Source organism: Pleurodeles waltl, chromosome 3_1 (assembly GCF_031143425.1).
Source record: "Pleurodeles waltl isolate 20211129_DDA chromosome 3_1, aPleWal1.hap1.20221129, whole genome shotgun sequence".
In the NCBI taxonomy this organism is placed as follows: domain Eukaryota; kingdom Metazoa; phylum Chordata; class Amphibia; order Caudata; family Salamandridae; genus Pleurodeles; species Pleurodeles waltl.
This window is the reverse complement of record NC_090440.1, coordinates 922,541,381-922,566,990: the sequence shown is the minus strand read 5'-3', so window position 1 is coordinate 922,566,990 and position 25,610 is coordinate 922,541,381. Positions and strand designations below refer to the sequence as shown.

Below are 25,610 nucleotides of genomic sequence, written 5' to 3'. Positions count from 1 at the left end.
ACTGGGCTAGCGTATGCAGTGAGCTCCATGCATAGGGATGCGCCAAGGTATGCGATGTGATCCACGGCTGTGACAGCATACCCGATGTCCTCAAATGCCTTGCTGCATTTCGAGGTCCAGAGTAATGGATGCCCTCGTTTGGTCAGTTCACGAGTGGGGTGCTCACAGAGGCAAAGTCTTTGATGTAGCAAGCACAGTAGCTCGCCAAACACAGAAATGACCTCACTTCTGCTAAGTCCACTGGAGGTTGTGTTTTGCAGAGTGTTTCTATGTTGCTGGGGTCTGGCTGCATCCCTTTCTGGGAGAAAATGTGTCCAAAGAAAATTAGTTCTCTCTTTCCTAGCTCGCACTTGTCCTCGTTCAGTGTCAGGTCTGCCGTTTCTAACTGCTTGCTTATCTCCTGCAGTGCTGAGTCATGTTCTTCATTTGTGCAACCAAATACTAGGATGTCATTGCTGTAGTTTAGACAGTTTTTTACGGGCCTGATCACTTATCTCACCATTTCCTAAAATATTTCTGCTGCTGATGACACCCCGAAACTTGATCGCTTGTAACGAAATAGTCCCAGGTGGGTGGAGAATGTGGTGATGTAGTGGAACTGGGGGTCCAGTTACAGTTGATGGTATCCCTTGAATATGTCAAGCTTGGAGAACACAGAGGCCCAGTGAGGTAGCTGATCATGTCATTTAGGTGAAGTCCTGGTTGCCGTACTCTTTAAATAGCTATCTTCGGTCAGCGCATGCAACACAAATGTGTATTTTCTGTGTGTTTTTCTTTGGCACATCCACGATGGGAGACATCCATGGAGTTGGTCTTTCCGGAGGCTCGATGGTGTCCTGTGCTAGCAGACTCTTCAGTTCTTCTTCTATCTGCGATTGAAGGGGTACAGGGACTTTGCAGTGATTTTGAGCCACTGGTTTGACTGCTTTGTTGATGTGAAGGGTGACCTGCGTGTCCTTCAGCATTCCAAGCCCTTAGAGGATCGCAGGGTGCCCTCTTAGAATATTGCGACGGTCAGCTATGTGATATGTCACGGCTAGGAGGCCCATCACTTGCGCAGTGACAGTTCTGAGCAAACACAGTGCTGGAATGTCTCCCCATAGGACATGTGCCTCTTCTCTCACAGACGTGTCATTCTAAGTGAGCATTTCCATGAATTTGCCCACGTTCACTACAGGTTGTTTCGCTCCCCATGTAAAGACGTCAACATTGAAAGACGACAACAGAGGCTTGTGTTTCATTTTTTCATACTCTGACACACACATGATGTGGCATGTGGCTCCACTGTCAAGTATTAATTGCGTTGTGTGGCTTCCGACTTGAGGATCTACTGTTGCTGTCTTCTTCATTTGTTGTTGGCCAACTAGTTTAACATGTTCGGACGTGCGTTCTTGGGCTGGGGGATCCATCATGAGTTATAGACGTTAAACGGCTTCCCATGCATTGGCAGCATATGAGTCAATGGATGAACTGCGATTGTGTGCTTCCATATGTTGTGTGTGATGACCCGAGGTTACTCTTGGTTGGGTAGGTCCCCCTCTCTCCGATGTGTCCACCAATGCAGACGCTTGCAAATGATTGTAGCGGTCGCATTTCTGACATTAGTGTCCTATGGTCAGGCAGGCACCGACGTGTGGGTATTCCCGGCCGCAGCGACAGCATATCCTTTCTTGTTTTTTCTTCAAGGGCAGCAATGGTTTGTCATGTCTGCTGCTGTTGCTGCCGGCCACGCGGTGAGCCTGTTCCATCGCTCCCACTCTCCCATTTTCCATTTAGATGGCATGTGATGTGGCCCTGGCTTCTGACCTCACCATGGACAGTATTTTGTCCAGCGTGTACGTTTCATTCAGTATTTTTCTGTGGGAATCCAGTTGAGTGGCATCCTTTGATGATTGCAGCCTGATGGCGGTCTCACTGTCAAATTTGCAAATTCGCAGTAGTTGACTAGTTTGCACAGCTGAGTCGCAAAGTCATTGAGGGGCTCATCTGCTTGTTGGCATGCAGTGTTCAACGTGTAGCATTCGAAGTCGACATTTCACTGGGGGTGGAAACTGTCTGTGAGGCATATTATCAGGCTTTTGTATGTAGCGATTGCTTCAGGAGGTAAGGTTACAAGCAGGTCTTCAACATCACACCCCCCCACCCCCCAGGTTCAGAAATAGGTCCCTCGCCGTTAATCCTTGCGATTTGTGCAGGTGGTGTTCAAAACGCCTGATCCATTTCTCCCAACGAGTGTTGTTTGTTTGACTGTCAGAAAGGTCAAAGGGTGCCTGAAAATTGTGCTTGGAATTGCACCTTCATTGTATTCTTCAGTCATGGTCAGAGACTGCTCTAGCTGTAACTGCAATTTGGTAATGTGTGTTGGTAACGCGTAGCTGCTGTCACAGTTGCAATTTAATTGCCAGATTTCTTACTTCTGATGTATTTCTGTGGATATTTTATGCACACGCTGTGATTTCTTTGCTATTTTATGCCCACACTGTGTTCGTATGGCCAAGAGGTGCCTGATAATGCCTATGGGGTGCTTACTGCTTATTTCCTTATTTGTAGATGCGCAACCAAAGGCTCTTGAGGTCGCGCTCTTGTATTGGATCCGAGTAGGTGCTGACGAATGGATCCGGAAGCAGGAAGCGCGTCTTGGTTTCACTCCGATGCAGGAAGCGCATTGTGGTGTGAGATCCTGCTTTCGTCTCCAGTTGTTGTGTTGCAATGCCCTCCAACCCAAAGGACAACACAGGAGGCCAGTAGGGTGTATCCAATTTCTTTATTTCGCTTGCTACCCACACAGGCAGGCAAGCAGGCACATTGGTTGTCCCAGGAGCTGCTGGCCAGTAGTGGTCCACCCCAGCTTCTCCTGGAACTCTTCTCTGTTCCCTGGTAACTGGAAGTGGTGTCCGGTGACCACACGTACACCTGTTGTGTGTGTGGTCCTACTGCCCCATGCACTCGTCATGCTGACACTCTTCACCCCACCCTCTGTGTTGCTTCCCCCACCAGCGCCCTCCTCTCCCACCCACTGAGTCTCCTCCTCACCTGGTGGTCTCTGTATTGCTGCTTGCCGGTGTGCTTCTACCCTGCCTGCTCTACGTTGATGTCTCCCACTGTTACTTCTCCTCACCCAACTCTTGTCTGTATTGCTTCCACTCACCTTATTACTACTCCCCTCAAACTTACTGATAAAACAGTTCAACACAGTTTTCCCTTTCAGCTACCAATCCAACTCGGACCGTTAATTAAACAGAAAAAAGTACCCTCATCATTATGTAGGCAGCCGCATGTTCCTCAAATCTACAAAAATGATGCGGTGGTCTGGTCCAAGAGGAAGCTGTGCAGCCCTGTCAAAAATGATTGGTAGAGCCAATAGGACCCAAAGGCGAGAACTTTTGGGCTTTGCCAATGCTTGTTTGTCATATGTAGGAATGTATAATATGTGTTCAGAACTGACTAGTGCATGCAGAATTTAAATTTATTTTTCGCTTTAAAATTGTTGTCTTGAGGAGACATTAAGTAATGATAGTGGGGCCCTGATTTAGGTGTGAGAGCTCCCTTTGCTTTTCATATGTTAGGAGCGAGTTCCGCGATATATGTTGGTGGGTGCCATGTCATGGCTTGGTGAGTGAGCTGCGATACCGTAGAATGTGGCGTGACAGAGTTTATGTACACCACGGTGGGCAGCATTTGGAGGCTGAGAGACAGGGAGAGAAAAGAGATACAAAGAGGAGAAACACGCGTACCATGTAAACTGTAAGTTACTACGAAGAGTAAAAACCAAATTTCTATTAAATTCACTTGCGTTATGGAAGAGATTATGAAATAGAAGAATGTGAACGTTATTGGTCACAGCCACCAAACAATTCTTAATGAAGCTAATTCGGAAACATTTGCATAGCTATAGTCTGAACATTGTACATGCTAGGTGCAGGCTGCAATGTTTCCTACTATAAATGCCCCTTGGTTCGCCTCCCCACCCCTTCGGGTGGGGGGGATATAGCTGGACCATGGGCCTTAGTGGAGGCCATCCCCCAGGGAGCAGAACCCGACTTGGCAGGTGTAAGGGAGGGAGATAAGGCAGGCAAGGAAGGTTACTGGTTAGGAAATGGGACACTGGGTCCAGCCCGGTCATAAATTTAGCAATAGGAATGTGGCCGGGAAGGTATTTAACTGCGGGCGCCTGGGACAGGCCCTCTTTCTCCTGGGGATTCTTCAGAGGACAGAGGTGCGGCTGTTGCATTGTCCGAGGGGAGGGTAGAGGGTGGCAGGAGATGGATGAAATGCAAAATGCAAAAGGCTTTTGAGTTGCACAGGCGCGTAAGTATAGTTTAATTTGGGCCAATACGGAATATAGCTATTCACACGCTCACCAAGAAGCAAATATTGCCACAGTGTTAGGTCGGGGGTCGGAAACAGGCGGAGTTGGCACTGGACATGGTACGGGAAGTTTTCTCCACTTCGGAGCAACTGAATTTGGGACTAGTAGTTTCACTTTGGCCTTTCCGCAGATCGGCCTTCACTACAATTGGCACACTGGCATTTGCTGGCTGTGCATGGCACTGCGGTGGTTGCTCACGTCTGAGGCATTGCTGCCTTTGTCGGGACGCCGTTCACCAGTTGATCTGGAGTGCCTCCGTGCACCAGCATACATTGCTGCTGGGATTATGGTCCGTGCACAGGATGGCCCAAATAGAGCTATAACGTGGTAAGTGAATGTGAGGGCACCAAAGGCGTGATTTGCAGGGCCGGCTTTGGGGCAGCGCGAACGGTGCCATCACACTGTGGGCCGACTTGTGGAAGTGGGCACCTGTTGGCATGTATTATAGTTTATCCGCACGATACGAGCACTCAGGCCTCAACGGTCATTGGCAGATGTGGGATTATGGAGGGGAGTACAACACGGAAAGGAGCAGGGCACACCATGCATTTTACCATGCTGCCCAAGATGGTGTTTTCAGAGCGAGGCAATAAATCTCAGATCTCTGCAGCAGGCGAATGGCTTGTGAACAATTATCAGGTTGTGTTAAAGTGCACACAAACGGGGTTTCCATTTGGACAGCCATTTACAGCTGCAATGGGGGAGGGGGTCTCCTCTTTAGCATCCACCCACATTGAGGGATGGAGCAAGGGGGGTGGGGGGTCAGTGCCCGGTATTAAGTGGGACCAGGAAAATGAAACCATTTAGCAAAATTGTACGATGAATGCAGTGTGCTGAGTGTGCAATGTTCTTGCACGTAAGCAATTCAATTTTGCTGCAGCAGCACTGGAAAGGCATCGGATTACTCAACACAGCCCTGCTCTTACTAAGCGTGGAGAAGGCCAGATGGGGCGTGTCCAACATGGCGACCGGGTCGGACGCATAAGCCACAGCTCCGATCCCGGCCCTAAACAAATATCCTTACCTAGGCGCCAGCACACACTGGAGAGGTAGGTGCCGATGCTCCGTGGAGGTGGAACACCGGAGCTGCGCAAGGCGTCCTGCCGGGAGCCGCTGGGAGAAGCCCTGATTGCCCGAGGAGCCGCGCAGTAAGTGACGCGGCCTGCACTGAGTCGGCGCCGGGCCGAGAAGCTCCTGCACCGCGTAAACGGAGCCGGCTTGAGCCATTGGCGCGTGCCCCGGGCCGAGATTGTTATCGGCGGCGCGGGTGGGAAGCTGTGCCGCCACTTCAGCTTTGTGGCCCTGTCCCGTTGAGGTCGCGCCCGCTGGGGGTGTGTCAGGAGCCCCAACGCGGCACGCGGACGCCCTGCCAGCTCCCCACTCCCTGCCACGATGCGTGGAACCTGAGGCGGCCGTCGTGGGAGCCATTGAGTGTCGAGGTGTACTTCCGTGGCTCGACTGGGGGTTTCAGTGTATAACGATGCGTATCTCGTCCGCGTGCAGCCAGTGGGGATATAAAGCAGCATCCAAACAACTGCAAATAGGAGCACATTCAACGCGCTTCACTGGCGACATAAAGCGAGTCGCAGCGCATATAAGGGACATGGACTTCCCCCTCAGTGAACACAAAGGCATGCAGTAAAGTAAATTCTTGCTGATATCAGCCCTCCCAAAGCAATTAAAAAATAAACGCCCGCAAAATTGAAGCTTGCAGATTACCAACACTAGCCAATCACCACACTACACAAAGGAGGAGTGTGGTGGAAGAAGGGAAGAGGAAGAAAGAAGGAAGGGAAAAGAGAAAGTAACATAAACACCCCGTGTAATATACATTACACAATCAATAGGCTGCCCCAACATACATTTCTACTCAGTACTGTCTGCCCCAAAGGCTTAAACATATGCACAGTACCCAGGGAAACCAAGTAACAAATTTATAAAGTTTGAGTACCTACTATAATAATTAAACCAATCGATTACTGCACCCGAGGACCAGAACACTCTAAAGCTCTCTTGCACCATGCTAAACAAGGCGCTCACATAAAAACGGCAAATTGTTGCAGCACCAATCAATCAACACAACATAAAACCCAGCTACCAGCAACAATATCATACAACAGCCAACCAATGGGCAAACCAAAGACTTTACGTGGGCCCCCAGGAGACATGGATTCAGGCGCTTCGCCCCCGCCTGCGGGGGCTTCCGACACATTTCAGGCTCTGCAAAAAATGGACGCAACTCTACAAACACATACAATACAATTTGAAAAAGTACTGCAAGCCACACTAGACACTAAAACCACTTGGAAGCAAAAATAGGCTCAGTAATTGAGGATGTTAACCTGCTACACAGAGATCAACAAGAGCCGGCTGAAAAGGTTGCAGGACTGGAAAAAGACACGTCACACCTTACACCATCTATACTCGAACTCCAGTCACAGATGGGAGCCGTAACAGCGGAGGTGGAAGCACTAAAACGCAGAGCCGAAGACGCAGAAGGCAGGTCTCGCCGCAACAACATCCGCTTCGTGGGTTTTCCCGAGCGGGCCGAGGGCCCCAGCGCAGAATTGTTCATCGAATTGAAGCGGTCTTAAAGAGCAATGTCCCAAAGTTTTTCTCCATAGAAAGCGCCCACAGGGTCCCCGGTAGGCCCTTGCCACCAGGTGCTCAACCTCGCCCCCTAATAGCAAGACTCCTTAACTATCAGGACAGAGACCTCATATTACAGCTATTCCGTAAGTCAGGCCCAATACGCTTCGAAAAGTGCCGAAATCTCGGCCTAGCCAGACTTCACTGTGGAGGTACAGAAGAAGCGCAACTCTATCGAGTCAAAGAACGACTAAGAGACCATAACATCAAATATTCCCTGTTGTTCCCTGCTAAACTCCGAATACAAGATAACAACCGTACTCTCTTTTTTACTACTCCGGAAGATGCATGGACGTGGCTCCACGCAAAAGGCCTTGCTGACCCGACATCCGCGAGTAACCCCACAGACAAAAGTCCTCCACCAATGGATAAACGGAGACCCCGCAGAAAACAAGACACCAAACCTACCCCTGAGCAGTCTTGTGAAGAACGTTCACTACTATTACAGACCACATTGCGTTTTGTTTCGGCATCACCAACATCCATGTCTGCGCAATCGGAAGCAGACCCTGACCCAGAAGTAAACTCTGACTCTGCGGACTCGGCCCGTGGCCCCAACCTCACTCCACGGACAGCGGACGATATCTGTTAGCTTCCTCCTCCCACCCCCCTTTTCCTCGAATGCCGCTGTGGCACGCCACCGTGTCACCATCTTTCCCAGCTATACCATCTTGTTGACTGAGGCTCCCGGACAGTAGCTACACCACCAAGTGTAAAATGGGCCGGGATCAACGCTGTCTTGTACCCATCAATTTGAAGCACCCCCCAGCTCCATATGGACCGTTACATCAGGTTGGCAAGTTCCGCACCAACCCTGTGCTTGTCACACTTACAGTTAAAGTTAACTATAGTAAATATTATTGTTAAAACTAAATGGGACGTTTCCCGGTTACATGAGTTGATCAATGTCAATACCAAGACGGTCCAGTACAATGTAAACTTAAAGAACATGCTAGGTAATCCTAAGGCAAAATGGCTGAGCACAATAGGCACGAAGTACATCATCAACATATGGGAAGTTAGGCTTGCGAAATCACTATGCGCTCGCGTAAAACCACATATACACCATGGCTTCTCAAAATCAACGACATTTCCCACATTATAAAATACTCACATGGAATATAAGAGGCATGGCATCCATTAGTAAACTACAACGGATCTATGCATATCTCAGAAGACACCAAATACATATTGCCATGCTCCAAGAAACACACCTGGATGCACCCTCGCTCGCAAGCATAAAAACAAAATGGAGGGGACAGCTATATGGCACCACCTTTTCAACATATGCACGAGGAGTGGCAATCTGGATAGCCCCCGGGGTCCCACATATTATGTCCCGCGTTCAAAGTGACCCAAATGGACGGTACGTGATCTTAGAAGGAACATTAGACGGTAACCCTATAGCACTGATAGCACTATACACTCCCAATGTAAATCAACGGGAATTCCTCTGGTCACTTAACAACAGTAGGCTCGGAGACCCCGCAGCAGATGCAGTATGGGGAGGCGACTTTAATTGCGTCTTAGACACCCAAAAAGATCGCTCCATCCCCCCACTAGCCAGTGCCCCAACTAAACGTGCGTCACTCGACCTGACAGAATGGGCCTCTAACAATGGGTTAAACGAAATTTGGAGAACTGGCCACTCTACATTGCGCGAATACTCTTTCTATTCACCAGTACACAAACTTTACACCAGAATAGATATGTTTTTCGCATCATCCAACATAATCTCAAAGATAAGCACATCTGGCTATCTAGCCCGCACCATATCAGACCACAACCCACACTATGCAACCTTGCTATGGGGCTACACAAACACCCGCATCCCAACATGGCGCCTACAACCAGACGCCCTAACTGATCCTCCCTTTAATGCTGAAATAACCAATTGGCTATCGGACTATTTCTCCCTAGACAAAAATTCAACACTAACACGCGCCACGGAATGGGACGCCCATAAAGTCGTAATCAGGGGACAATACTTGGCAGCCTCCGTGGGGGTCAAAAAAACGCTTACTAGGGAACTACTAACGCTGGAAGCCAAAATACATAGAGCAGAGATTGAAGCCTCAACAAGCGACACCCCATCAGCAACACTAAATCCACTGAAGGCGAAATATAGAGAAGCCGATGATAGACTGGGTTGGCATGACTATAGACACTTTAAAATGAGGCAGCACACAGAAGGAGACAGATCAGGAAGATTGTTAGCATGGCTGGTAAGTCAACCGTTGCAATCCCTGCCAATAGGTGCGATTAGGTTACAATCAGGTGATATGATTAATACTCAGGTAGACATAAACAGAGCCTTTTACATGTACTACCCCTCTTTATATCAACCCACTACCCCTCCAAAAGACCAACAATTGACTGAGCTACTAGCAAAGATTCCCCAAAATCCAAACATCACTAGCAACGCAGATATACTTGACGGTCCCATCACCATTGAGGAACTTCGCTTGGCTCTTTCTCAAATGGCACGCGGCAAAACCCATGGTTCAGATGGTCTGCCAGTAGAATACTATAACTCACAAACCACTCACCTTCTACAACCTCTGCTTGAGGTGTTTAACGAAGCACGCAATAGAAAACAGCTACCAGACTTCTTGCGCGAAGCACTAATAGTAGTCCTGCCAAAACCAGGCCGCGACCCACTAGACGTCAGATCCTACAGACCACTCTCCCTTCTGAACTCTGACTGCAAACTGTTAGGGAAGATCCTGGCAAACAGACTGCTCCCTCACCTACCGCACCTCATACACTCAGACCAATCAGGATTTATCCCGGGTAGGAATACCTTCTTAGACATAAGACGGTTAATTCGCATCATGCACAATACCACAGAACCAGAAACTGTGGCTGTGTCTTTAGATATAGAAAAAGCATTTGATACGCTCAGTTGGGATTATCTCTTCCGCACTCTTAAAGCGTTTGGTTTCCAGAGCGGCTTCATCAGCTGGATTGCAACATTATACTCCAAACCAATAGCCCGTGTCAAAACCGGTCAAGTAATATCGGAAGCATTCCCCATCGGTAGAGGCACTAGACAAGGATGCCCGCTCTCCCCGTTATTATTTGCAATAGCCATGGGACCACCGGCAATTAAGCTTCGCAGCTATGCTCAAATATGGGGCATCCAGGAATCTAAAACATATCACATCATATCCCTGATATATTTACGCAATTATTCTACCTCTCTATCTGGGGTTATGCAAATATTGGATACTTTTGCCCTTGCCTCTGGCCTACGTGTCAATTGGACTAAATCATGTATTTTCCCTCTCACTCGTATACCCACCGAACAGCAAAAGACACTCCCTAGTCACCAGCTACCATGGGCTTACCAGACCTTCAAATACTTGGGCGTTCAGATATACCACTCTTTGTGAGACCTAAGAGAAGGCAACCTAGACCGATTACTCCGCTCCACCCGTGGCTCCCTGTCATTTTGGAGCTCGCTACCCTTATCACCTATGGGCAGGACGGCCATAGCCAAGATGCTAGTACTACCGAGATTCCTGTATTACTTTACTGCGCTCCTGATATCCTTGTCACGCTCGTTTTTCGCAAAATACACTCACTATTAACTGATTTACTCTGGGGCAAGGACAGGCGCAGAGTAGCACTAGCCATCACGCAATACCCACAAGAAGAAGGCGGGCTTGGCATGCCGAATCTAGAATGATATTACGTAGCAGCCCAACTGCAATGGGTCACAATGTGGCTCAACGAACCGACCATTCCGGAGTGTATAGCGATAGCTGCTCACACAGCACCACAAGCGATACTGACCTCTTTGCTGGCAGGACCCCCCTACCCAGCAAATCATTCACCTCTATGGAACACGGGCAGGCACTGTTGACAGAGATATGTACAAGGCAGAGCACTGTCCCCCCCTTACTCCCCCTTGCTGCCACTGTCGCAGGTACTGGGCATACAAGCTCTCTCCTCCTATCACGATATACACGTGACTAATACCTTGAACCTGGGAGACCTTTACTCGAGCTCCAAAGCAAGTACGTTTGCAGAATTGGTGGCGGCTGATATAATGCAACCTGGGGCTTTCTTGACATACAGCGCCATCACTAATCTTTTACACAACCTATGGGGATGTAGCCCCAACGAACCTAATGAATCCCTTCTACTCACTTCAGTACTTTCAATGGGTAACGCAAAGGGTACCATCACCAAATTATATAAAATACTCCTAGCAAGCAACTGCACTGCCTTAACTCAGGTTAAACACCGATGGGATTCAGTCCTTAATACATCAACCACCCAGGAATCCTGGGAAGCAGCCCTCACCTCAATTAAGTCCGTATCTCCTAATATTAGGCTAAGATATACGCAATTTAATTACATACATCAATCATATCTTTCTCCGGCTCGTATCCATAAAATATACCCAAATTCTAAACTAATATGTCCAAGGTGCGCCACCCCTGCAGCTAACTTCTACAACATGGTTTGGGAATGTCACTCAATAAATACTGGTTGGTGTCACATTATTGAAACCACGGCAGACATAGTGGATCACGCGTTAACACCCACTCCGGAATCCTGCCTACTTGGTATACGACACCGGGCTAAGGGAGATAAACACACCCACAAGTTTGTAGACCTGGCATTTGTGATATACAAGCGCCTGATCGCCACACACTGGAAGGCCCCAAATGCCCCTCCTCACTCCACCTGGCTGAGAGACTTGCATAGTTGCGCAATAGCAGAGGCTCAAACACTAAGACAACTGCAACTTAAGGGACAGATACAGGAAGGCGCTGCAAGCTGGGATCTTTTCGTAGTAAAAATAGAATCTAGAGATCACAAGTACCCTCCCTGAGACGCCCAAAGTAAAGAACATCCGTTAGTGGATCCCCTGTCTGATATTCAGCAAGCACAACACCCGTCCACTCATTCCTCTCCCTTTGTACTGACAGGCTGGCAGGATATCATCACACTCAACCAAAGCATAAAATAAATTATTAAACGGAGCCGCACTCAAAGGCGAACTGAAATGCCATGCTCGCGCATCACTAGTCTTCTGGCCCAGATTCGATATTACTAACTAACCACGCCATGCAAACGCAAAAGATAGTTACCTCTCGTGCCTATACAGCCTAATGCAAACATCATTACTCCCTATACCGATATATAGACCTATGCATATTGATTGACATGACTAGTATTGAAAGTTACACAATGTTAAGTTGTATGCCAGTACGCTAAAATGTACCTGTATTATACACAAACCACTAATATGCATGGATATATATGAGTAGTAAAGTTGTGTATTCTCTCGCTAAGTTAAGTGGAATGTACTGCAGCTCTTGTATTATGTTTTGAATAACGTTGAATAAATAGATTTTTTTTAAAAATTAAAAAAACGTGGAGAAGGCCAGTCGCACCATCGACTTGAGATCCGTATATCAGATAACCGGTAATTCCGTCCTGTCTTCCATTGGCAAAAAAATAAAAATAAAATGGGCAGCATATCTTAAATATCTGGCAGATTGGCCTCAGGGTAGTACCTCTGCACTGCTTCTAGAACACTATTCCAGGGGAAAGACGCAGTTACGAGTTTCAAATGATATTAAACAGAGACAGACCGGTAAATTAGTGCGATTAAATGTTTTTACGCACTCCGCCCAAGTCATATTGCGCGCGAATCCTGGAATGCAGTCACTTCAAAGAAAGTTGTAAATCCTGGCTCAACACGGAGCCACGTACAGGCCTTCCCCCCCTTTTAAGTTCAGAGCAGGAACGAGTCTGCAAATAACATCACACTCATTACCTCCCGTCCCTCCCTCGCCTTCCTTTAAACCAATGAGGCTTCCTGCCTCCCTCTAGACCCTCCCTTCCCCTTTTAAACCCCACCCCCACCCCTACCACCTCCTGTTCTTTTTATCTAGCCCACGCTAGACTTACCTTTTCTCTTTCTTCCACGACAGGGCCTGGGGGATGTCGTTTTCAGCACTCCTCGGGGCGCAGAGCTCCGCGAGGTGTGCTCTGGCCGGTCGTGTCTTTTCAGAGCAGGCGGGGCTGCTCGTAAGACGCGTCCTGGGAGTCGGCTGACGGGGTCAGCCGGCTCTTTGAGGCTGGGGCATCAATTTCCGGTTTCCTCAGCCCGCGGAGCCGCGTAGAGGAGCATTTTTTAGTTCCAGAACTGGTAGGACGGGTGTTCTGCCCGCATTTTTAACTGCATTCTTTAATTTTTGACTTGGTGAGGATTGGTTAATGGTTGTGTTGTGGGAGGTCCTAGGCCATGTATATTTGGGGGTGTTTTCAGGAAGGTGGTAGTGTGTTTTGATTCTACCATACCTAAGGGGCCTGCTAAGCGACGGAGGATTGTTTCTTCCTCCTCCTCAGATGAGGAGGGTGCTGCTGGCATTTCAAACCCGGGGTTTCCCCAGGTTCCGGGTGGTGGTGCTGCGCCACTCATGTCCAGGGAGGAGGGGCAGGAGATGATCGAGGTGGCTGTTTCCAGAGCTCTTCAAGCAGGGATGGCCAGGCCTAGTCGGTCTAAAGCTACCCATACACCTGTTTCTGCAGGAAGGTGCTCCTCAGAGGATGAGGAAGAGGAGGCTCCATCTACGTCCTCTGGGGGGATATATGTCTCCAGGGAGGGGATGTGGGAAGTGATGGCACATGTACAGGACAATTTAGGGTTTCCAGTGTTCAGCCTACGAACTCGGACTCTCACTTATTTCCGCAATATCAGACGCCTTCTAAGTTTGCCATGCCTTTTCAGGGACCTATGAAGGATATGGTGTTTCGAGAATGGAAGGATGTGGATAAGGCTCAGGTTCCACGATTCCTTCAGAAACTTTATTTACTAGAGGGAGAAGAGGTATTACCTTCCTCGGTCCGCCTGGATTCAATTTTGGCTACCCTGATTGGCAAAACAGCAGTCAATCCGGAAGATTGTGTGCCTACTGATGCCACGGACCGTAAGGTGGATTCAGGGCTCAAGAGGGCTTTTGCGGCTGAGAATCTGGCACTGAGAGCAGGTATATATTCTGCTTATGCAGACCAGTCGTTGGTGCAGGACTTTGATAAGCTGGCAGTGGCTGTTCAGGAAGGGGCGGAGTGTTCCGAGCTCCTGGCTGGTATGGAGCAGCAGGCCAGGTTGATGGCAGATGTATCATCTGATGTGGTCCGTACTTCGGCTCTGGCGTCTGGAGCTTTGATTGGGGCCCGTAGGTCCCTCTGGTTGAGATCCTGGAAGGCCGACCCTGGGGAGAAGTCTGCCCTAGTGCGACTGCCTTTTGAGGGTCGTAGCTTGTTTGGAGATCAATTGCCTTCCATGCTTTCCAAGGCGTTTAAGGAAAGGAACCATGCCTTGCCTTATAAAGGGGGTTCTGCTTCTGGAAAAGGGTGGGAGAAGCATTCCCGTTCTTCTCCCAAGATGGATGCAAAATCTTTTTCTTTTAGGAAGCGTCGTTTTCGGCCTCGTTTTTCCCCTAAGAAAGCTGCTCCTTCGAACCGGGGGGGAGGGAGGTTCAAGAAGGGGTCCTGACAATCACTGTGGGCCTGGCATAGGGCAGGTTGGGGGAAAGCTGAGGCACTTTCTTTCAACTTGGCAGGAGAGTGTCAGCGATCATTGGGTGCTGGACATTGTGGCCAATGGTTACGTCATCGATTTTGTTGTGGTGCCTCCGGATTCGGGGGTGCGTCCCACTCCTCTGCCTACAGGAGGGGCACGGAGAGAGGCATTGTTGGACGGAGTCCGGGACTTGCTGTTAAAAGGGGCCATTTCCCGCGTTCCCCTGGATGAAAGGGGTCAGGGCACTTGTTCTGTCTTGTTTCTGGTCCAGAAGGTATCAGGGGGGTTTCGGCCTGTGCTCAATCTGAGAGAAGTGAATGCTTGGATCAAGACTGTGCATTTCCGCATGCTGTCAATTCAGACTATTTTCCTATTGGACAGTCAGGGGGACTTTCTGGTGTCACTGGATCTGCAGGATGATTACCTGCATGTGCCTGTGGCAAAGACTTCTCAGAGGTTCCTAAGGTTTGCTGTGGATCAGGAGCATTATCAGTTTTGTGTACTGCCTTTCGGCCTCAAGTCTTCTCCTCGGATTTTTACAAAGGCGCTGGCCCCCCTGGTGGCTTTGCTGCATTCAGAAGGGGTGTTTATTCATCCATATCTGGACGACATCCTGATTCATGCGCCCTCCCAGGGCCTGTTGCGGAGGCAGGTGGCCCGGGTTCTGGTGGTCCTGCAAAACCACGGGTTTCTGATCAACTGGGGGAAATCAGATTTAGTCCCATCCCAGGATCTGGTTTTTCTAGGGGCTCGGTTTCGGACTCTGCTAGGTTTGGTGACAGTGTCAGAAAAGAGGTTAGATGTACTCCAGTCCATGGTGAGGGAGGTTGTGTTACGGACTGCCCCTGTGCTCTTCTGTGGTTGCGTCTGCAGGGTCATTTGGCGTCAGTGATATTTCTGGTCCCTTGGGCGCGTTTCCATCTGCTTTGCTTGATGACCTGGTTCCTGAGTAGGTGGGCACCAGGGTCCGGTTCTCTGATGACCAGGATTCCAGGGTCAAGGTTGATTCGCAGGGAGTTGAGATGGTGGTTGGATTCCAATCATCTTCGGGTAGGGGTGTCTGTCTCCTCTGAGCCCGGTGGTGGTGACAACGGATGCCAGCCTTTCTGGATGGGGTGCTTGGATGGGGTCGGCACAGATTCAGGGGTTCTGATCCCCGCTGGAGGCCAATCGGTTGTCGAATTGGCGCGAGTTGAAAGCTGTATTGTTGGCTCTGATACATTTCCAGGTGTCCCTGAAGGGTGCTGCGGTGCTTGTTCGGATGGTCAACTTAGTAGCCAAGGCTTATGTCAACCGACAGGGGGGGACCAGGTTGAGGGCTTTGTTCAGTCTGGCCAGGAAGATATTTTTTTGTGGGCTCAGGAGTGGGTTCCTTCTCTCCAGGCTACGTACATTCGGGGGGTGGTCAATGTTCGGGCGGATCTGCTGAGCCGGGTGATTCTTTCCTCTCAACTTTTCTCCCTCCGGAAGTCACTGTTTCTTCGTCTGGTTCGTCTCTGGGGTCTTCCAGTGCTGGATGTGTTTGCGTCCACGGAAAATGTGAAGCTCGGTCGTTTCTGCTCCCGGTTTCAGTGTCCTCAGGCTTGGGAGGTGGACGGGGTGTCGTGTCCTTGGCCGAGGGGCCTTTTGTACGCTTTCCCGCCGTTTCAGCTGATCCGGTCTTTTCTGTTGAGGGTGCGTCTTCTGGGGGCCAGGGTTATCTTGATTGCGCCCCGTTGGCCGAGGGCGAATTGGTTTCCATTGCTGCAGCTGATGGCATCCGGCCGGATGTGGCCTCTTCCTCTTTGTCCGTCGCCCCTGGAGTTTCCCTGCCTCTCGATTGGGTCATTGAGGAGGTTACACTTGACGGCCTGGAGGTTGAACGCCGGGGTTTGACGGGTCTGGGGGTACCAGTGGCTTTGAGTTCTACTTTGCTGGCTTCCAGGCGGCGTTCCACTTTGCTTTCCTATGGTAGACAGTGGAAGGTTTTTTTCTTCTTGGTGCTTACGGCATGAATTGGATCCTACCTGCGTGTCTATCTTTGATGTGATGCAGTTCTTACAGGATGGTGCGCATTTGGGGTTGTCAGTGGCGTCTCTGCGGGTGCAGTGGGCAGCTTTTCAGGCGTTTAGGGGTCTGTGGCGTAATCTTCCGGATTAAGGTCATTTGATGCCTAGATTTTTTCAGGGGCTTCTTAATTTGTTTCCTCGCCCTGTACGTTCTTTTCCTTCGTGGGATCTTTCTTTGGTTTTAGATGCGTTGACTGCTGCCCCTTTTGAACCTCTGGGGGAATGTGATTTACGCCATCTTTCTTTGAAAACGTTTTTTTTGGTGGCCATTACTTCGGCCCGCTGTTTAGGGGAATTGGGGGCCTTGGCCTGTTCTTTTCCTTTTTGTAAAGTTTTTCAGGATCGGGTGGTTCTTGTTCCGGTGCCTTCTTTTTTCCGTAAGTTAATTCTTCTTTCCATGCTCGCCAGGAGGTCATCCTTCCTTCATTTTGTCCAAATCCCTCCTCGGTGGAGGAGGTTCGTTGACATTCTTTAGATGTGCGCAGGGCTTTGTTGGAGTATCTGCATGTGGTGGCTCCTTTCCGTAAGGGTGATTCGCTTTTTGTGAGTTTCGGTCCGGCCCGTAAAGGGGAGAAGCCTTCCACGGCTTCCTTGAGTCGATGGGTGAGATCGTTGATTCTGTTGGCTTATTCCTTGAAAGGGGTGGTTCCTCCGCAGGGGAATCAGGGTTGGTCTACCAGGGGTATGGCGGCTACGGTGGCTGAGCTTCAGGGGACTTCAGTGGTGGAAATTTGCAGGGCCGACACTTGGGCCTCTCCTTCGACGTTTGTTCGGCATTATAGACTGTCGGACTTGGGTGGTTTGGAGTCGGTATTGGGCCACCGAGTCTTATCCTCTATGAGGTAATAGGAGTAGGGTCTTGGTAGCCTATGTGCATTGTGATAAACTTCTTGCAACTCAGTGTCCGTCTCCTGTGTGTTTCTTGCTATGTCTCATTGGTTTAAAGGAAGGCGAGGGAGGGACGGGAGGTAAGGCATCCATTTTCTTACGATAATGGCATTACTCCTAGTCCTACTCCCTCGCCTTCCTTTCCGTTCCCTCCCGCCCCCCCGGTACGGACTGTCTGAGTTGCTACTTGGGCTTGGTTTGTGTACAGGAGGTGGTAGGGGTGGGGGGCGGTTTAAAAGGGGAAGGGAGGGTCTTGAGGGAGGCAGGAAGCCTCATTGGTTTAAAGGAAGGCGAGGGAGTAGGACTAGGAGTAATGCCATTATCGTAAGAAAATGGATGCATAATTAGTTGGGATTGCACTCCACCCTTCAGTTACTCTGTAAATTGGCGGTGCTCTGCACCCCCTTTTGATGAGTCCCTAAATTCTTTGGCCTCACACAAGGGATTACGGCAGTGCTGCTCGGGTGGCTGGAGAGCTGCACACCTTCAGGCGAAGGAGAGCAAACAAGAGACGATTGGGCGGGGGCATAGCTAGTTACTTGGTCATAAGTGAATACCACCAGAATACCACCAGAATATCGACGCCAGGCTCGAGCAGACTGGGGGTAAAGGGCCCTGTGCAGAAACACATCACTGCTGAAAGTTAGTTATAGTCACGAAAATAGGAGACTGTTTACATTTCGAAATAGTCAAACAAAAACGACAGAGCCTTCCTCTACAAAGCCAAACATGTATTTTAAAGAAAAGGTATGGTAAAGTGATAGCGTGCAGTGCGATACGTTTTTATAGAGATGAATAGACGCAACTGAGGCCGGCACTGTGAATTTATTGAAAAGGGGTCTGAGTGGGTGTCGGGCATGGAGAAGGCAGAGTGATGAGGCCTGCCGGGACGGCGGTAAATGCACCCCCCGCCTCCAGCTAATCTTGAATGAGAGGCATTTACGGTGTATGGTGGTTTGTTTTAGGAACTGAACTACGTGCAATGAATTGTTTCAGTTTTATTTAGGACTTGTAATGTAGTGCGCCCAGGCATTTACGTTGTAGGGTGGTTCATTTTATTAAAACTACGAACTACTTGCAAGTAATTGTATTAATTTATTTGTAATATGAGCAAATGTGGAAAGGAGATGTGTGTTTCAATTTTATTTAGGGTTTGTAATGCAGTGCGCGCAGGTATTTACATTGAAGAGTGGTTCATTTTATTATACCATGAACTACTTACAATTAATTGTATTAATTTATTTGTCGGGCATGACTGACATTTACTGCCACGGGGAGTGCAGTGCGTGTGCTCTGCGGAGCGGAGCAACATTAGGGCACCAATTGTTAGTTTCTACTTGAAGGCAAGGTGGTGAGCACAGGTTTAGAAGGTGCCTGGCAAAGACTGGGTGGGAGTGCTGGGCGTTCTCTCTATAGCAAACGGTGAAAGGAGATGCAATTACAGTGTATGGTGGGACGCTTTTAAGAAATTGAGAACTACTGGCAATTATTTAAGATGTTGGGTGGTTCGTGTGACAGTTGTGGAAGTAGGTAGTGGCGCGCGATTACAGGAAGAACTATGCTGCAGTTATATTATGAGCATTGCTTACTTTGTGAATTAAACATGTGCGTGTGCCCGATTCTCTCCTGTGAGACGCGGGCTGAGGCCTTTAAAGGTGTGAACACGGAATACTGAGGCAGCGTAGTCCTGAAGCCATATCTGGCATCTATAACCTGTTTACAGCTAGTCTCTTCCCTTTCAAATCACTCTAGCATTTTGCTTTCTCCATGAGTGACGCCTTTGCGTGTTGTCAGGTGACTGTTCACTCTCTATTGGGCAACATGAAATGTTTAAAAAAAAAAAAAAAAATATATATATATATATATATATAAGAATACGGGCACTTCAATAACCTGGTTTGAGGGAAATGGCTGGGACCATCAGCCAAAAGGGGGAGCACTATGGGACAATTTTCGCAACCATATTGGTAGCACTAGTCTTGCCCCTCTTGTAGCAGGGGGAGGTCGCAAGAAACAGTGTCGGCGGTTGGGGTGGGGCGGGTTGGGAGAAAGAGAGCCCTTCCAGCTCCTCCTTTCCCTGATACGCCTGCACCGCTGCAAGATAGGTTGAGGCGGGGGGCGAAAGTATTGGTTAAGGTAGGAGAGGCAAATGCTAATGATGTGTGTTTTCCGTTGTAGGATACAAAGATGGAAGTAGTCCATCCATGAGGTGTGCAGGCGCCCAATTCTCTCCTGGGAGAAGCAGGCGGCGGTCTTTGATGTGTAAACACTAATACTGCTACAGCCAGTCTCTTCTCTTTCAGATCACTGTTGCATGCTGCGGCCTTGAGAAGTGTGAACAATGGAAACAGCGTAGTCATGAAGCCATACCTGACATCTATACCCTGTTTACAGCCAGTCTCTTCCCTTTCAGACCACTCTTGCATTTTGCGGTTTTTAAATGTGCGAACAATTAATACTGAAGCAGCGTAATCCTGAAGCCATTTTGGGCGTCTATAACCTGGTAGCACTTCTCGTGTCCCTCTTGCAGCGGGGGGTGGCTTCAAGAAACAGTGTCGGCGGTTGGGGTGGGGGGGGGGTTGGAAGAAAGAGAGCCCTTCCAGCTCCTCCTTCCCCTTTCTCTGACACGCCCGCACCGCTGCAAGATAGGTTGAGGCAGGGAGGGGGGGTCAGTTTCTATACAAATTATCGGAAAAATACGGAGGATCGGAGTGAGAGTCGTTGAGTTGGTGACGTATTCGTGCAGGTCCGTGGGGGTCAAACGCATGAAGGGGCGAAAAGATTGGTGAAGTCTAGGTGATGCAAATGCTAATGTGTGTTTTCCGTTATAGGATACAATGAAGGAAGGAGTTCATCCACGAGGTGAAAAGGACACTGTTCACCTGAGCAAAGGCAGTGACAGTAGTGGGGCAACCCAGGTCAGGAGTGGCGTATAAAGGGAACAGGAGGAGGAATTAAGGTTCAGGGACAAAGTATGCAAGGTAAGTCTGGAACCTTTTATAGAGAACAGTGGCATTTCCGGATAACCTTGCCCAGGGTGATTGCGTCATGATACCGGGTCACTTGACAACATGGCAAGAAGGACAATAGGAGGAGTGGTGGGGCACAAGGATATGGTTAACAGTATTTTACCCCCAAGTAGTCATATCCAATAACAATGGCAGCAAGCCAGATGCTGCATCCTACAGGGTTTGCCTAATTCCTGGTTTGTATGCACTCACTAATGGTAATTTACTATGGGGTGAAGTGGTGTGGCATAGAGTACAGTGGTGATGTATTCTGCTGGCAATGGTAATTTTGAGCAGAGGTATGGGAATGAGGTATACAAAAACAAAATGTATAAGACTCACACAAAAAAATATGAAAATGCACTGGTTACAGGGGAATGGGTGCATAATGTATTTAAAGGGATGAAGGAGATGTGGAAAAGCACAACAAGAGGGAGTGAAAAGACTGATATGCATAAGGGGAACATGTGCAAACAATCACCCAACAACCATTAGCAAAAGCATTGTTTCTGGTTGGTCTTTTTAGGTACTACCCTTAAATGAAGGAGCACATCAACCAGTTACACAAGCGGTGATACACGTGCGTTAAGGTTGAGACCCCTATCCTGAGCATTATTTACCCTTTAGGCTTTCAGGGTGACTTAAGGGGGTGAAACTGCAATGAGTAAAAAATAAAAATAAAAAAACAATTTGCCTCAACAACAGCATTGTCTTTTACTGTTAGGTTCGCACCTTGCTAGACAGATGGCGATCTCTACAGCAGGTGCCTACTCCTCGGGGTTGGCAGGGGAGTTTGCATTAGTTCCTAGAAACCCCACCCGGCTGGCTGTGGTGGGAGGTATACCTTGGCCCTCTTCTGACTTGGGTGGCTGTGCAAGGCACCTCGCCAAGGGTTTGGGGTGGAGGGAGTTGGGAGATACTGAGCGCTCTCCGCTCCTTCTTCCCCCTTCCCCAGTGCGCCCCATCGGTGCAAGGTGGGTCAAGGGGAGTGTGGTATGGCATATAATATAGGCCTGGTGAAAGGCAGAAAGAGTAGTAGGTTTGTGCACAAAAAAAATAAAAAAATAAAAATGTCACATCTCAGCAGGGGAATGTGAAAAGCAGAAATGGTTGGAGGTTTGTGCACGTAAAACAGTTTTCAATTCCAAGTATGGGTATAAGTCAAAGTGCGGCAAAACAAGTGCTAAACGGGATAATTTTATATTGGGGGATTCAAAACCTTTTATGTCTGTGGTGAAATGGGAAGGGATTGAGTTGCCTCTCAGGCATCCTCAGGTTGTCATCATTGTTCTAAGTAGGTGGGTGCGGTAACGTTTAACAAAAGATGTTAGAAGAAGAATTTTCACAGATGGAATATAAAGACTATCACACAAAATAAAGGGGAACATTGGCAGGTACTCAGGCGGGGGAAAGTTAAGGGCACGTAACCTGGACACAAGTAAGCACTACTCAGTGACGAGCACACATGTGAAGGAAAGATGAGTGGGTAGTCAAAGCAGCTTGAGTGCATTCAATGTGCCAAAGGTAACTCAGCTCAATACCGTAATTTCAAGGAACAGTAGGAGATGCCTAGCAGGCTTTTAGGGGAAGGAGGAAAAAAAAAAAAAGCATGGGGTAACTCTTGGACATATCAGGTGTTGCAATGCACGTGTCCAGTGTGACAGGGAGGGACAGCAGGGGGGCAAATGCATGTAGTCAGGTGAAAGTGAGCAAGATTGTTAACAAGGAAGGAGAGACTGCAGTGAAATGGCAAAGGGGGTAACTAATGAAGAAAAGGGAAACAGAAACAAATATAAAGGGCCGGGGGCAAGAACACCAGATAAGTTTAAGCAACTGGGTGGAGCAAGCAGGAATGGGCGGCACAGTAAAAGGAAGATAGTGGGGCTGAGCTGTTTTCTCTCTGCTCGTAAACTATCTATGGTGCTAGTATGGATGGACGGAGCCCACCTGTATTTCCAAGTACTTATACCCCCAACCCTCCCTCCCACTTCACTATTTTTAGTAGGCACCTTTTGCTATACAATAAATACCCCAAAGACCCCCTTGTTCCAGTCTCATAATTGATGCACAATAGTAAGGTGGATGGGGTTAAGTAAAGCGTTGGACTAGTGGGGCTGATTAGGGGAAAGGAAGTAGGACAGATCTTATGTCTCTCCATTGAGTCAGGTCCATCTGCATTTACAGGTGCACACACCCTTAAGTCCGTTCCATTACCCCAATGATTTTCAGGGTTCACTAGTTAGAATATAAAAAAGGTGCCCGCACTTGCACTCCAATAACACTGACACCTTTCATTATGCTAACGCCTATTTCATTTTAGGTCAGCTGCAAAACGGATGTGGATCATACGAGTCCTGAGGAGGGAGTGCCCCACAGCGTCGATTTAGGTCTGGCCTCGGAGGACGTGGCAGGTCCTGGTAGGGGTGATCCAGGAGGTGAACTACCAGGCTGGAAAACATACCCCGGAGGCGACAACTATCCCCATCCCCCTTACCAGAGTGCACATTCAAAGGACATAGAGGAGTCACAATAGGGAATTTTATAACTGGTAATACCTAAACACTAACTTGGGCGGATCAGTGTGCTACCACAAGCCACAACAAAAGATAATGGAGGTGTCAGGGGGTAGCAAAAAAAGTCTTGAAGGAAAGGGATCGGCCAAAAAGGAAGTTCCACTAATGCCTGAAAACGGTGAATTGGATGAGTTCCCGGAGTTGATACCTGTTCGAGGAATGGATGGAGCCGGTGAGAGCACACTGTCAGGAGTGTGGAAGGGCATAAAGAGCCGGCAGCAGGGGGAGGATGCAATTTTCCTGCTTCTGCGCACAAGGGTCGAATGGCTCGCAAAGCCTGGGTTGCAGGGGTAGAATTCAGGCATGCCGAGCCCGGGCAAGATACTCAGATATTTTGATCATCCGCTATCGGGAGGGGCAACTTGTTTCAGATTGAGGGAATCCCTCACTGAGTTGGCTAGGACCATGGATGTGAAAGAGGTGGTATCATCAGAGACCATCCCCAGGAGGTCCTAGATAGGGGCTCAATCCCAAGATAGTATATAGTTGTCAAGATGAAGGCTAAACGGCCTCATGACCAAATTCCTGTTGGGGTTAGCCAGAGGTAGGATTAAGCATAGCTTAATTTGCAGCAGCCAGACTAACATTGTCCCCATGGGGTACACATGTCAGATGGGCATCATTGAATGCAAGAGGTAATTCGTAGAGTGGAAGAATTGAGGCGCACCTATGGAGTGGGGGGGGGCCTTGCAGGCAGCGAAAGCTCCCAGCAAGGCATGGTGGTACTTACAATGCGATCCTAAAGAATAATGGCAAGTTGTTGGAGGGGAACAGGCCACAAACAGGTGACAGTCAGGACACAGGGTGGTACTGACAGGCTACCACAATGGCCTTGTGTGTTAAACCGGAAGGAAACAATCAAGGGCAGAGTCTGTGGCCCGGAAGAAGTTGGTGTAGAGGTGACTAGGTCAACTGGCAAAGAAGGGTGGAAACATTCACCCAGGATACCAATTCATTCTTGGGCTGGAAGCTGAAGCTTGCCCTGATTGAAATGAATAATGATACCGGAAGTGAATGGTCACCTGGTGGGCTGGAAGCAGACGCTTACCCGGAAGGAACTGAGTGGATGCACCGGAAGTGAAAGGTCACCCGGTGATAGGGCACCTGGGTCAGACTGGCCAGCGCTGAATGCAGGGCACAGTGCTTGGGGCCGTGACAAGGAGGGCACAGGCTCGTTCCGGTTGGGGCTGGTAGCAGACGCTTGCCCTGAATGCAAACAAATGATTTCCGGTTGGGGCTGGAAGCAGACGCTTGCCCTGAATGCAAACGAATGGTTACACACCCCATGGTGATAAGGCACCTGGGGCAGACTGGCCGGCACTGAATGTAGGGCACAGTGCTTTGGAGGCCCATGAAAAGAAGGGCAATAGCTCTTTGAAGAAGTGAAAATGGTGGCTGAAGGACACTTGTAAGTTGAAAATTGCCTAATAAACTGCGGCCTCAATTCTTCCACAAAAGCAAAAATTGGTGTGGTCTGAGTTTATGGGATCCGGGTGGGAAACAAGGTAGGAGGTGCCACCGCTGAGGAAATGCATGGGTCAATTTAAGTTAAAAACGGGGTGGGCTTTAGCTGCGAAAATAACATGGCTGTTGGTGGGTCTGAGAAGCTACAATTGAGGCTGACCTTTAATTTGTAGTACGCAACAGCGAATGCAGCACGAAGGAGAAAATGTCTTGAAATGTTTAGAGAATACAATTTATCTATTTATAACTCGTATGAAGTATTATTTTTCAACCTCACACTTTAAGTATATAAATGCAAAATATGTATTTTAATTGTCTCGTGAACTTTAACAGAGTCTCACGTCTGGCTACCATTATTTTTCTCTAAAAACATGAACTTTTGCCACAAAATCCCTGCAATGTCACTGATGTGGATTTGGGACTTTGAGATTCTGTGATGTCCTAAAAGGAGTCTCCAACCTTAAATTCAAAGGAGGATTAATGAACGTTCTAGAGGACCAAAGCAGAGAACATGTCCTGTTTCACAAAAATGAGTCTCTAGTTCCCAAACGAATACAGTCCGATGTTAACAGCAGCACTCACCTCTACCCAGGAAATTAGAGCTTGTCCATGGCGATTGACAGTAACCATAAACACAGAGAAAGGGGAAATCCAAACGCATGAAGGTAGAAGTAGGACTAAAAGATTAAAAAAACACAACTGTGGACACCACAAGAAAAGATGAGACTAACGAGCAGTTGACAGAGAAAAGAGACTACCGCAACGCTACACACAGGGACTTTGAACTAGTAAAACCTCCTCTTACTTACAGTCAGGCGCGCCATCTTCTGGGCGACTGAGGACATTGCCAGAGCAATATCTTCACCGGCACGGCAGATCGCTCTTGTGGCGTTTCATTGGTTAACCAGGATTTCTATGACGATATATTGATGCGCATATTCAGGCGGCACTGGTCCTGACATAGAATACATTTTGTAGTTGTATGTTTTTCACGAACTCAAGTTCCAGAGCTCAGTTCGCTCATGTTTAACAACCTAGGCGGGCGGTCTGACATAGGGTTGG

The 25,610-nt window shown here is 48.6% G+C and overlaps 1 protein-coding gene across 3 annotated transcripts in view; it reads right to left on the bottom strand.

The window, feature by feature from the left end:
- The window catches only part of PAFAH2 (platelet activating factor acetylhydrolase 2), a 190,100-nt gene extending 164,824 nt beyond the window's left edge, over nucleotides 1-25,276 (bottom strand). The window contains exon 1 of one of the 3 annotated variants that reach the window (XM_069223904.1): nucleotides 25,131-25,276. The gene's annotated coding sequence lies outside the window, so the exon portion shown is untranslated. The remainder of the gene's footprint in view (nucleotides 1-25,130) is intronic. The other 2 variants (XM_069223906.1, XM_069223905.1) reach the window with 2 other exon arrangements.
- Nucleotides 25,277-25,610: the final 334 nt, after the last annotated feature.